Here is a 14,096-nt window from a genome sequence, read left to right as displayed (position 1 = left end):
TATGTATGTACAGTATATATATTTACAGAATTGTAAGTATATGATTTTGAAATGATTTAGAAAGTGCTCTAAGGTACTATCAGAGTTTACAAAAGGGATTTTAGAACTGTGCTAATGTAAACTAGGAGTGCAGAACACATGATCTAACTGCTTTTTCAGTTCTTGTGCTGTATATGACATTTGTTTTTACTCTAATTCCTCTGATTAAAATGAAACAATGTTCATCTTTTCCCTCATAGAAGATTCAGCGTGTTGTGTGTCTTTATTTTGTTAGAAAATATACTTATGGGCTTATGGATTTGTAGTGCTGACATTTTTTATTTGGTTAGTTTGTTTGTTTTTAACATAAGAACCTTATATTTCAAGTGATATGTGGGTCTTTTCATATATCAGAACAATAGAAGTACTTTAATACCCCCACCCACACCTGTACTTTAGAAGGTATATTAGGCTCCTGTTGACATTTTATTCTGTGAAAAAATTATATTTATATATATAAAAAATTATATATATTTATTCATTAATTTTCAGGTATATTATACAAGGTTAATTTATTTATTTACTTAAATGTGAAAACTTTTTGTAAGGCAGTCCCCAGTACATGAATGTTTCTTGTTGATTTTGGCCTGTACCAAACACAATATTAAAAACATTGATCAAAAAGTTTTTATAATTTACAGAAAGTAAATATCAATCAGTGTGTCAGTAGATTTTTTCATATGCGAAATGTTGTCTTGAGATATTAAACATTTTATTTTAAGTATGTTGTTTCATTTTGACATAAATATGTGTTCAATTTAATTCAATATAAAGATATATTTAAATATATGTATTAAATATTCTGAATGATGAAAGAACATTCACCAATCATTTTTAGAAAGTTTAAAACATTCAAATAAAGCTTTACTTGCACTTTGCACTTTCACCTTTGAACCCTGTCAAAATCTTTTAAAACGAATCTTAAAAATGAAGACAACTGATGTACCTTAAATATCCTTTACTTTCTCATTTTTAAATATTTCCCCAAAACATTTAGATTATACGATTTTTATACTTTTAATAGGGTTTCAAAAATCCTTCAAATCAGTCAGCATTTGCTCTCTACAACCCCTAGAGGGCAGACTCAAACCTCATTTATCAGCAATGACATTCAGTACACATTTCATGAGAAAAGCCTTAAATCAAGCAAATTTTGCATATTTTACCAAGCACACTGTAAGAAATGTACTACGGTTTCATGAAAATGAGCAGCTCAATCTTTCAACATGATAATATTAAACATTTCTTGAGCACAAAACCTACTTTTTTGAGTGATTTCAGGAGGATCACGTGATCCAGAAGATTGGAGAAATTATGATAAATTTGATTTCGGCTTTGACATTAGAGCAGTAATATAATATGCAAAAAAATACACTACCAGTCCAAAACTAAAAAAAAAAGGTTTGCAAGGTTTAAAAGACGTATAAAGGATTATTTTAATATGTTTTTGTAATCTTGTAAAAGTGTGTTTGTTCATTCAGTGTTGCATCTATTTGTAATTGAGCACTTAGTTGAATTGAAGTTGTGTTGTTTTACTTTCTTTATAATTCAGAGACTTTAAAATAATTGCTCTTTGTAATCTCTAAAAATCAATCAATCAACCGGTCAATAAAATTACATAAAATCTTGTGCATACAAAATTCAATTAACCGGAAATAAAAAAAAAAAAATAATAATTTTGTGCATATAAAATTCAATCAAATAATATAAATAAAATAAAATAATCTTGTTTATAAAGTTTATAAAATAGAAAACAAAATGATTATTATTGTTATAATGTTATATTAATTGAATTGTTATTATTTTTGTAATTTTTATGTTACAAAATTATTATATAATAGTAATAATAATAATAATAATAATAATAATAATAATAATAATATAAATAAGATAATAATGTAAACAACATTAATAATAGAAAATATTATTATATTTATTATTAAAATAACTAAATCAGCCAGTCAATAAAATTAAATAAGTTATTAATATTTTTTAATTTTTTAATAATTTTTATTTTATCATAAATAAATTATTAATAAAATAAAAATGTGGGGCAAACTTTTAAAATGAGGCTTTAAAATAATTCAATCAACTGGTCAATAAAATAAAATAAAATAATAGTGCGGGGCAAACGTCTGACTGGAAGTAAAGTAAAGTCCAACACAACACAACAGAAAATAACAAAACAAAAATAAAAATGTGGGGCAAACATTCGACTGGTAGTGCGTTTCTGCTTTATTTTACTGTAGATGCAATCAGATCTAAGCTGGTTTTTTTACCAGTCACTTACTGTAATGGTTTGAGATGGACAGGTATAACGGCTGGTGAGTTTTCAGTGGTGTGTGTAAGTCCTCTGGCTTTCAGGAGATGCTGTTATCGATCGTCTGAGCGTTGTGCTGACAGCTGTATTTTCCGAGTGAATTCTGAAGCTGAGAAGAGAAACTGGATGAGTATTGATCATTGCTGAAGGCCTCTTTTTCTACATCTGCACAATTCAAGCCCGTGCTCTCTTTCTAATGAGGCCTAAGGAGAAATAACAAGCCTTTGTGCTCAAATCCTGAACTCAATCTGTCACACAATATTAAGAGTAGCCATACAGTCGACGTATTCCTCAGGGAAACATTTTGATGTTGCTCCTGGTGAGCACTGAAATCTTTTTATCTTGGAGTATTGGAAAATTGGATTTCTGTAAGGCACTGGTGGAAATTATGCAAAAAGTAAAGCAAATAAAAATATTATGCTATATTATATCAGGTACTTTTTGCTTTTTTATATGCTTGTATTTTTAATATTATTATATATTATAAATAAAATGACAAATAATAGTAACAATGATGATAATAATAATAATAATAATAATAAGATAATATTAAAAACAACACTTATAACAATAATAATAATAAATATAACAATAATAATTATTATTATTGCTATATCTATTATTATTATTATTAAAGAAAACCGACATTTATTAATATTATTGTAAATGTACCAATATTATTATTTTTTACTTTAGTCTCCTAAAATGACCATCCACATGACATTAGTATATTAAGGTTAATTACAACAACAAAATTACTACATTAACGTTAGAAAATAGAGAACAAAATGTTTATTATTATTTTTATTATTCATTTGTTATTATTTTGTTATTTTTATGTTATAAATAAAACAAATAATAGTAACAATAATAATAATAAATAAGATAATAATGTAAACAACACTAATAATAATAATAAAAATAATCCTATTTATTGCTTATCCTCATTAATCATTATTCATTATTATTTTATTAAAATAGGAAAATAGACATTGATTAATATGATTATAAATGTATTATTATTTTTTCACTTCAGTCTCTTAAAACGACCATACAAAATTGTATAATTTAATATATTAAGGTTATTTACAACAACAAAATTACTACATTAAGGCTAGAAAATAGAGAATTATTTTATTATTGTTATTATGTTGTTAGAATTCAGTTGTTGTTATTATTTTTGTTGTTTTTTATTACTAGAGTTGAAGTCAGAATTATTAGCCCCCGTTTAATTTTTTCCCAATTTATGTTTAACGGAGAGAAGATTTAACACATTTCTAAACATATTAGTTTTAATAATTCATTTCTAATAACTGATTTATTTTATCTTTGCAACTGTATTATGACAGTAAATAATATTTGACTAGATATTTTTCAAGACATTTCTATACAGCTTAAAGTGACATTTAAAGGCTTAACTAGGTTAATTAGCTTAACTAGGCACGTTAGGGTAATTAGGCAAGTTTTTGTATAACGATGGTTTGTTCTGTAGACTATAAAAAAAATATAGCTTAAAGGGGCTATGAATTTTGACCCTAAAATGGTTTTTAAAAATTAAAAACTGCTTTTATTCTAGCCAAAATAAAACAAATAAGACTTTCTCCAGAAGAAAAAATATTATCAGACATACTGTGAAAATTTCTTGCTCTGTTAAACATATTTGGGAAATATTTTAAAAAGAAAGAAAAATTCTAAGTGGGTTCAACAATTCTGATTTCAACTGTATATGTTATAAATAAAACGCGGTGGCATAGTGGGTAGCACGTTCGCCTCACAGCAAGAAGGGTGCCGGTTCGAGCCTCGGCTGGGTCAGTTGGCGTTTCTGTGTGGAATTTGCATGTTCTCCCCGTGTTCGCGTTGGTTTCCTCCGGGTGCTCCGGTTTACCACACAAGTCCAAAGACATGTGGTATAGGTGAATTGGGTAAGCTAATTTGTCTATAGTGTATGTGTGTGAATGAGTGTGTGTGGATGTTTCCCAGTGATAGGTTGTGGCTGGAAGGGCATCTACAGCGTAAAAACAAGTGCTGGATAAGTTGGCGGTTCATTCCACTGTGGCGACCCCAGATTAATAAAGGGACTAAGCTGAAAAGAAAATGAATGAATGAATGAAGATAATAATGTAAACAACACTAATAATAATAATAATAATAATATATGTATTATTAATTTATTACTTTTATTATTATTTTATTATAATTAATATTAAGGAAAATAGACATTAATATTACTGTAAATGTACCAATGTTATTATTTTTTCATTTTAGTCTCTTAAAATCACAATACAGAATTGTATAATTTAATATATTAAGGTTATTTACAACAACAAAATTACTACATTAAGGTTATAAAACAGAGAACAAAATGTTTATTAGTATTATCATTATTATTCATTTGTTGTCATTACTATTTGTATTATTCCATTATTATTCATATATTTTTTATCAAATAATCAAATGCATGGTTTAATTGTTTTATGATTAAATATTTCATATGCAGTTTATAATAATAATAATAATAATAATAATAATAATAATAATAATAATAATAATAATAATAATAATAATAATAATAATAATAATAATAAATTATGCTCATTAATAAACAATTATTTTTATCATTACACTTTTGTTTTATTTGGTCAAAGGTCACAGTGGCACGCGGGAAAAAAAAACCCATCTCGCCTTTCAAAAAGAATTGTAGGTTCATTTGTTCAACAAACAGTGACTTCCTATGACAACATAAATATTAAATGTCAACTGCAGCACCGTCTTAGCTTAATAAATCCAGCGTCCACATTACGCTTTCTCCATTGCTGTTCAGTGTTTGGAGGCGTTCAGCGAATGGTCCAGCTCCAATCCTTCACCAATAACCACGGCAACGGCTCCAAACGCAATGCTCAGCTGCATAGCCCCGGTTACCATGGCGATGGGGCCTCCGTCACTCCAGTCTTTTCACTGTATTGTGGAGAAAAGCAGAGCTGCATCTGCGAGAGAGAGAGAGAGAGAGCACAGCAAACCAGGTCATTGTGTGCGCATGCCGGTTTTCATATTAACTCGTCAAATACGACTGCATATAATGTAACAAGCATGGAAAGCTAACATTTAAATACAAGGAATGACATCATCTGTGAATTTAAACTAGTATTATTGTCGGTTTTTCATTTAAAAGAGGACACTACAGGTAAGCGCAGTAAACAAATACTAATATTCATTCATTCATTTTCCTTTAGCTTAGACCCTTTATTCATCAGGGGTCGCCACAGCCGAATGAACCGCCAACTTATCCAGCATATGTTTTACACAGCGGATGCCCTTCCAGCTGCAACCCAAACATACATACACACTTATTCACACACGGACTCACACACTAATTTGGTTAGTGTGGTTTTGGTAACTAATTTGGCCAATTTGGTTTATTCAATTAACCTATAGCGCATGTCTTTGGACTGTGTGGAGAAACTGAAGCACCCGGAAGAAACCCACACGAACATGAGGAGAACATGCAAACTCCACACAGAAATGCAAACTGACTCAGCCTCGGCCCGAACTAGCAACTTTCTTGCTGTGAGGCGAATGTGCTAACCACTGAGCCACAGTGTCTCCCAAATACTAATATATAATATAATAATATATTATACAGTTGAAATCAGAATTATTAGCCCCCCTTTGATTTTTCTTTTTTAAATATTTCCCGAATTATTTTAAACAGAGCAAGGAAATTTTCACAGTATGTCTGATAATATTTTTTCTTCTGGAGAAAGTCCTATTTGTTTTATTTCGACTAGAATAAAAGCAGTTTTTAATTTTTTTAAACCATTTTAAGGTCAAAATAATTAGCCCCTTTAAGCTATATATTTTTTCGATAGTCTACAGAACAAACCATCATTATACAATAACTTGCCTAATTACCCTAACCTGCCTAGTTAACCTAATTAACCAAGTTAAGCCTTTAAATGTCACTTTAAGCTGTATAGAAGTGTCTTGAAAAATATCTATTCAAATATTATGTAGTCATCATGGCAAAGATAAAATAAATTAGTTATTAGAAATGAGTTATTAAAATTATTATGTTTAGAAATGTGTTGAAAAAATCTCTTCGTTAAACAGAAATTGGAAAAAAAATAAACAGAGGGGCTTATAATTTAGGGGGGCTAATAATTCTGAATTCAACTGTATATCAATATATTTTCCCCAGCTAATTGATAACATTTTGAATATTATGCCTTTTTTGAATGACAAGTTTTGCAAATGATATGCTTAAATATGTAAATGAGGCATTTTTTCTTCAAATATGTGCTGGTTTAAATGAGCTAATTTAAATAACAGCTAATTTGCCAGGCCAGAGACACAGTAATGTTATAGCAGAGAAAGCTAAAATGCCACCCAAATGCTGCTATTTCCACAGAGACTGTTCTGTTTCTGTATTTATGCTTCCAAATGACACGACACAAGAGAAAAGCTTACAATTTAACTATGTTCCAGAGAATTATAAAAATATATAGCTAGCATTTGACAAAGGAGAACTTCCAGAATTTCTCTCAGTTCAGTGCTGGATTCGGCTAAAAACTCCTCCAACCGACGAAGCTGTGGATTGTGAGCCACAACCTGTAAGTGTTTTTGTTTGTTAAAATTGATCAACTACATGCACACTTTCTAGCGTTAATGGTACAGTATGTTGTAGCAAGGACGTAAACAAAGATCTAAACAACAGGAAATGCCGTTAACAATTTAGCTACAAATTCATTTTTATTCATCAGGCCGCTGATAAAAGCCACAATCTTCACCAGCGATGCACTGTCTCTCCATGCGTGTGCATTCTACATCTCAAATAACAAACTCGCAAAAGAGCACTCATTGCTTTGCATCTTGTAAACACAACCAAGCCTTAAAAATACATTGTGGACCACCCCTTTAATAGCTCATCTTTTAGAGTGGAATTTATTTACACTATATAATTTATAAAATACTGTCAACAGCATGAATATTTTAGATATAACCATAAAATAAACGTCTTTTTTTTTAACTGTAGAATAAAATGTTGTATATAATCAGGCAAACAATTAATATAGATATTAATAAATCTGATATTTGATGTATACGTGCTGTTGAAGTGCAAATTTATAGCTTAGTGGATGAGAAAAAAAGAGAACTGAGAAGGCAAATTCCTAAAGTGCAATAAAAGAAATACTCAAAAGTGTATTTTGGGTGTTTTCTTTAGATTATACTGAAAAAAAATGTAAATGTAAAAGCTAAACACACAAAACAGGTTTATAAAAAGCAGTTTTGTCTGTGTTTTGACAGAGATCCCTATTTTTGCTTTGAAAAGACTGTTTTGACTGGGTTTTCGCATAAAAACACTGTGTCTTTGACGATGAAAATAGGCTGATTTGTGATCTAACAGTCCTATAATTGTTAAATACACTAGACAATGATTGACACTCCCATTGGAGATGATGTCATATTTGTCTTTGAGCTTTGCAGAAAATTCCTCCCCCTTCATCAAGACCCACTACTATTACTTTCTGCTCTCTCCTCCTCTTTATTAACCATTAATGGACTCACATGGTTTGAAGTAGACAAAAGCAGAGGCACATACATACTGTATACAGCCAACAAGCTGTTAACATCAAAAATATATAAATACAATAAAAGGAACCCCAGTTTTTTTATAAGTTGCATGGCTTAATGTTACATTTATGATGTCTATTACTGAAATATGTCATAGAAAACCCATGAAAGATTCACATTATTAAAAAAGTCCACATTAATTATATCGAGCATATCCAGAGGTGTTTAGACTCCTTGTAGTGAAAAAAATATATACAGATGGTAGTGAAGACTCGCATCACTTCTGTTGATGCCCTTTACAATCAAAATCACAACCAGAAGCGGCACAATGTGGCATCATCTCAGTAGCTAATATATATTTCTGGGTTGTGTTGTGATAAAAATAGCAACAGGCAGTGCCAGTAGAGCCAAGCGCAACCATCTGGCATCACACAACGTGCACCTTAAATAATGACCAAAATAAATGCAATTTTCTTTTAAATTAACGTAAATCATTATTAAAAATCTGTTAGTTTCCCATTTGTTTCCAATATTGTCATATTTGAGTGCAAATAACAAAAGCGTGACTATTTTAGGATCATTTAAAAATGTTTATCAGTCCAAACAATTGTTCTAAATAGCACTAAAAATGGTTCTTTGGCTCAGAATCATATGAAAACCATTTTAAGTACTACATAGCATCTCTATTGCAGTGGTAAAAACAAGGTTCAAATTTCCAATTGGATTTTTTTTATGTTTGGTCTTTTTTCTAGCCTACTATGGGAGGTGTTGGTGCAATTATCTGACGAGTGCAAAGCACAATGGATGGAACCAAAAAAGACTTGATGCTCCACATGTTTATCAGGGGTCGCCACAGAGGAATGAACCGTCAACTATTCCAGCATAAGTTTTACGCAGCGGATGCCGTTTCAGCTGCAACCCAGTACTGGGAAACACCCATACACTCTCGTACTCATACACTACAGCCAAATGTAGTTTGTTCATTTATTCCATACTGGCCCAGCTGGTACTCGAACCACCAACCTTCTTGCTGTGAGGTGACAGTGCTAACCACTGAGCCACCGTGCCACCCCCACAAGTTTATTTGTTTACAAATAAACTGAATATCAAAATTAAACAAACAAACTTAAAGACGGTTTGGTTGGGGTGCGTATCAAACTGGCAAAGGTCATGTGATTTCAAATAACAAGGCTTTGTTACATCAAGACTGCTTTGAAACTTTTCAAAAATGGAATCGTTCTGCACTTGGGGGCGAATATCATAAAATCCACATCATGTTGCTTCATTCAGATTGCCCCCAGTGGTCAATAGGTGAACATGTTTCATAGTTTTAACTGACCTCGGATCAGTTTTATAAGTTTGTAGATGTTTTAATGAGACATTTGTAAAAATTTAAATAAATAATTGTGAATAGTCTCTGTTGGCCTGTTTAGCAGAGCCCCAATGGAACAAACAATACATAAGTCTTGAAAATTGTGAAACGATTAACAATTGTTTTGAAGCTTAAAAAAAATGTTTTTCTTATCGCTATTAGAGGCTAGTTACACCATGCCATTCTAGCTTCACGTGGATGGTAAAAACAAGTGTGCTCTTGCACCAGCGCCCCCCTCCTGTCAGGATTAAGATTTTGTTTTAAAATGTGTTTTATTATTTTTCACACACCTATTGTAAATTGTCGGGGTACAACAGGGGTGCGGATCCAAATGCAGTTTATTTGGACAAATGTCAGGCATGCAATGGTCAAAACAGGGACAGTCAGAGGCATGCAGATAATCCAAAAATCATAAATAGACTACAGGCGAATCGTTAGGACAGGCGGCAAAATGAAGACAACAGTAAAACAAACGTCCAAAAAATACAAAAGGCAAGACGAAAAAAAACACTAGGAAATGTTCACTTACAGTAACCCGGACTCAGAAACAATGTCTGTGTCCTAGCCCTGAACAGCTTCAGCTGTGTGTGCTTGCAATCAGGAGGAATCTGGGCCATGTGTGTGAGTGAAGTGCATGATGGGATCTTTAGTTAATTAAAGTGGCAGATTTGTAGTTCTCCAGCGATCTGCAAACGCTTGATCGCTGGTGATCGTGACACCTATAGAGGGCACACTCAGAGAAATAAACAATATTAACAAATGTATTAAATCATTTTAGAAACACAAATGAATACAAATGCAAATAAATGGTAATATGGCTCATACATCTATCATTTAGGATAGTGATTTATAGCACCTCAACCCCAAAGAATCGCTGAAGAAGCCTTTTTTTGTGTAAGTTTACGATTCAGATTTAGTAAAAAAAAAAAATAGGCTAAAAATGGCAGAACAGCTCCAGAGGGTTTTTCATTTTTGTCTTGAGAGTTGTACAGAATTGTGGTAAATATAGCAACAGGCAACACCAGTAGTTCACAGAATGCATCTGACGTCGAGTACTGCACACCTTAAATAATCCCATAATAATTTTTTTAAATAACATTGCTCTTTCATGGTCTTTTCACTATTTTTCAGTACGAGACACAACATTTAGAATAAATTAATCCATTCGAGTCTAATTACCCAGGGTTACTTTTAAAGTATGAGCAGTTCAAATTCAAGCAGCCAGAAATAATTAAGCATGTATGCTTAGATCTGTATTTCAGTCACGCCGCATGCTTCAAGCGCAGCATTGCATTTCTGAGTAAATCTGGCCACATAGACAGGAAGCTTTACTATATAAGGACTGGACATCCTGAGCTCTGTTAATGCAGCGTGTGCCGCACATTTGTTGTTTCTCACAGTCATCTGCTCAAAACTGCGAAAGCATTGTCTGTAATCCACAAAATCAGATGCTAATCCCTGGAATATGGCAAGCCAATTTTGAGCAGCTTGTATGCATGCAGACACACTCATGCAGGATAGCGTCTCTAACTGTATGGGTCTTTTTAAAGGCTGAGACGCCGATTAAGAGCCGTGAAGGATTAAGGGCAGCAGGGAGAGTGGCGTAACACATGGGAGGTGTGGGTATGTGTTACGTAGAGGGCGGATGGGTGATCCTATAACCAGACTAAATGAGCTCTTCATGCCCCATCAGGTCCTATAAAACCAAGGTCTTTGCCTTGCCTGCGTTTCTCTGTCTTATGGCCTGCAGAGTCAGACAAATCTATAGCTTCAACGAAACAGTCTAATAGCCTGTAGGGGTGACAATCTGTGATTAAATAACATGCATTTGAAAATATCAGGATTTAGGTGTCTGATGCACCAATTCAAATCTAGGCAACTATACTAAAGATATCAAATTTTTAATGCTACACTGTTAGCGATTTTTGTAAATTACATAGTATTTAACTGTAATATGAACTGTATTTTACCCTAGGACAGTTATGCAGTATCTTACTGTATTTTAAGGTTTCATTGTGGAAATTACTGTATATTTTACAGTGAAGATATACATACAATACTTTAAATGTACAAACAGCAAGATAAATGGTGCTGTAAATGTAAATACAGTATTTTTGCTGTAATTGATTTACAGTAAGTTACTGGCGAACTGCTCCAGTAAGTTACTGTAGATTCCATAGGACATTGTTAACAGTGTATGTCTTAACAGTGTACAGTCTAAAAACTGTGGGTTGTTGAAACTTAATGTTGGGTCAAATATTGTCAAAACCAACTGTTGGGTTAAAAAGTGTAATCTAAATTTAATAAAAAAATTTGACTACATGTTGAATTTGTCCATATTTGACCCAATGTATGGTCTCAATTATGGTATGTTCAATTTACCTAGATTGCATGTTTTTGTACTGTGGGAGGAAACCAGAGAACCCGGGGAAAATCAATCATGGGTTGATGCAGAAACAGCTGAGAACAATCATAAGCACGTGATCCTCTCGAAATTAGTTTATAAATAAACTTCACAAGATTATGACCATAATAATCTGTAGTATTCAAATGTACATCTAAAAAAAGATACTCATTATGAGATGGGATAATGTTCTTCATAAAAAAGTTTATTAACTATTAGTTGTTTTTTTTTTTGAAAGATTATGGCAATTTAAGGTAACTTATTTGTATCCGTCTGTTAAGTGTGACGTCAAATGAAGCAGCTTCTGGGTCCAAGCGCTATATCAAACTGTATGGGGAGACTCATCAAATGGTAATAATGAATGTTTACAAAGCGATGTAATACTTTTGAAAATCATGATCGCAATATATATATATATATATATATATATATATATATATATATCCATGCCTAATATCTGATGGCCAGAAAAGTGATTTTTTTTATTTTTTACAAACTGTTAAAATATTGGTGTCTGAGATGCAGCAAGTCCAGAAACTGTTGTGTACACCATGATTTTATATAAACTTAACTTTAATGTTTGTTTAATGACTAAAAAGTGGTCATAAACGAATATTTTCGCAATTCATATTAGAAGCGGCTTGGACCCGGAGACAGTATTCTATACATCATGACTTAACAAGCGGATAATAACAACAACAACAACAATAAAAATATTATTAATAATAATAAATATATAAATAAAATAATAATAACAACAATAAATGCACAATTAAATGTACAAAACATTCACCTAACAATGTTTCTGATATAATGAGAAATTGTGTAGTATTTAGCAAGTTACTGAACTTACTAATAAAGTGACAATTTTAATATTTAAATATATGCAATTTTACCTTTTAACTTTGTGATTTCAAATTTATCAATGATAAATTAGAAGCAATTTCAGTCTCCAACTTTTGGGCCAAATTGCATATTTATTTCACATAAGCTATTTTATGATACTGAACTATATTCATGCAGTAAGTAAATTTGATATATTTTCTATAGTGCTTTTACAATGCAGATTGTGTCAAAGCAGCTTAACATAGAAGTTCTGGTGAACTGAAATTGAAACTGTGTCAGTCCAGTTTTCAGAGTTGAAGTTCAGTTTAGTTCAGTTCAGTGTGGTTTAAATTTCACTGCTGAAAGTCCAAACACTGAAGAGCAAATCCATTGATGCGCAGCTCCACAAGTCCCAAGCCAAGCAAGCCAGTGGCAACAGTGACGAGGACAAACTTCACCAAGTGACGAAAGTAAAGAAGAAAAAACGACCATTTCTCCTCTAGCCAAAACTCTCATGCAGAACTGCAGTCTAGGCAGTGGAGGCTGGAGAATGCTGGACGTCCATGCTGTAGAAGCTGCAGGTGTGAGTAGGTCACAGGCGGATGTTCAGGCTGGCCCAAGGGATCAATGCAAAGACTTGTCTGTCACTGGGGTCTTTTAGGAGTCTCATGCTTTCCACTCCTTCATGACTGCCACAGCATTTGCTCAGAATACGGCCTGGTCCAAGATTACGGATACCTCTAGAAATGCTCTGTGGTTGGCATCATAAATGTGTTTTAATGAAATAAAAATAAATAATAATGCTTAAAGCATAAAGAATTGGCTTTCCGATGTAAGGTTAATATCTTAATATTTAAGGTTAATTGGCTTTCCGTGTCACTTTTATTTGGGTGCAGTACCCCATATTTCTGCAATGTGAAATTATAAATTTCTAATGCAGCCAATTTTTACCACAAACAGCACAAGTTTGACATATTTTATCATCATTTAACCTTTTAAAACAATTAAATTTGAGTTTTGTAGCATTTATATAGTAAACAATCAACTTTTTTGGTCAAAAATGACTAAATGGCACCAGAGGCTTAATAATATTCCATAAGCTGTTTCATTAGTCATAAATAATTCTAAAAACTACTAATATATATATAAATATAATGCAAATAATTATAATAATAATAAAATCATTATCGTTTCTGACTTTCAGACCACAACGACTATGCTACATTACCACTCTATACAAATATACACCACAATCCTACCAGATTTATAGCCTTCATTTCAATAGTAAATGAGTGACAGTAAAGAGCCGGCGTTCATATTGTTAGCCAAGTGTTCTCACAGAAAATCCCTTGAGCGTGCTTTGAGGCGTAATGAGAATAGATCGTGCCAGGAGACCCCCGATGAGGCTGATGACAAGCGGGTTCAAGGTGCGAATAAAGCCTTCGTACAGTTTTTTCTTTCCTCCATCCTCATGAATATGGAGGGATTTGGCTCCTGGCAGCGGGAGGGGAAAGTGGGCGGAGAGAGAGGTGCATGAGGAGAGCGGAAGGGGGAGGGGGAATCCATCC

The sequence above is a fragment of the Danio aesculapii genome, chromosome 10 (assembly GCF_903798145.1).
Source record: "Danio aesculapii chromosome 10, fDanAes4.1, whole genome shotgun sequence".
Taxonomy (NCBI): domain Eukaryota; kingdom Metazoa; phylum Chordata; class Actinopteri; order Cypriniformes; family Danionidae; genus Danio; species Danio aesculapii.
This window is presented reverse-complemented; position numbering follows the sequence as displayed.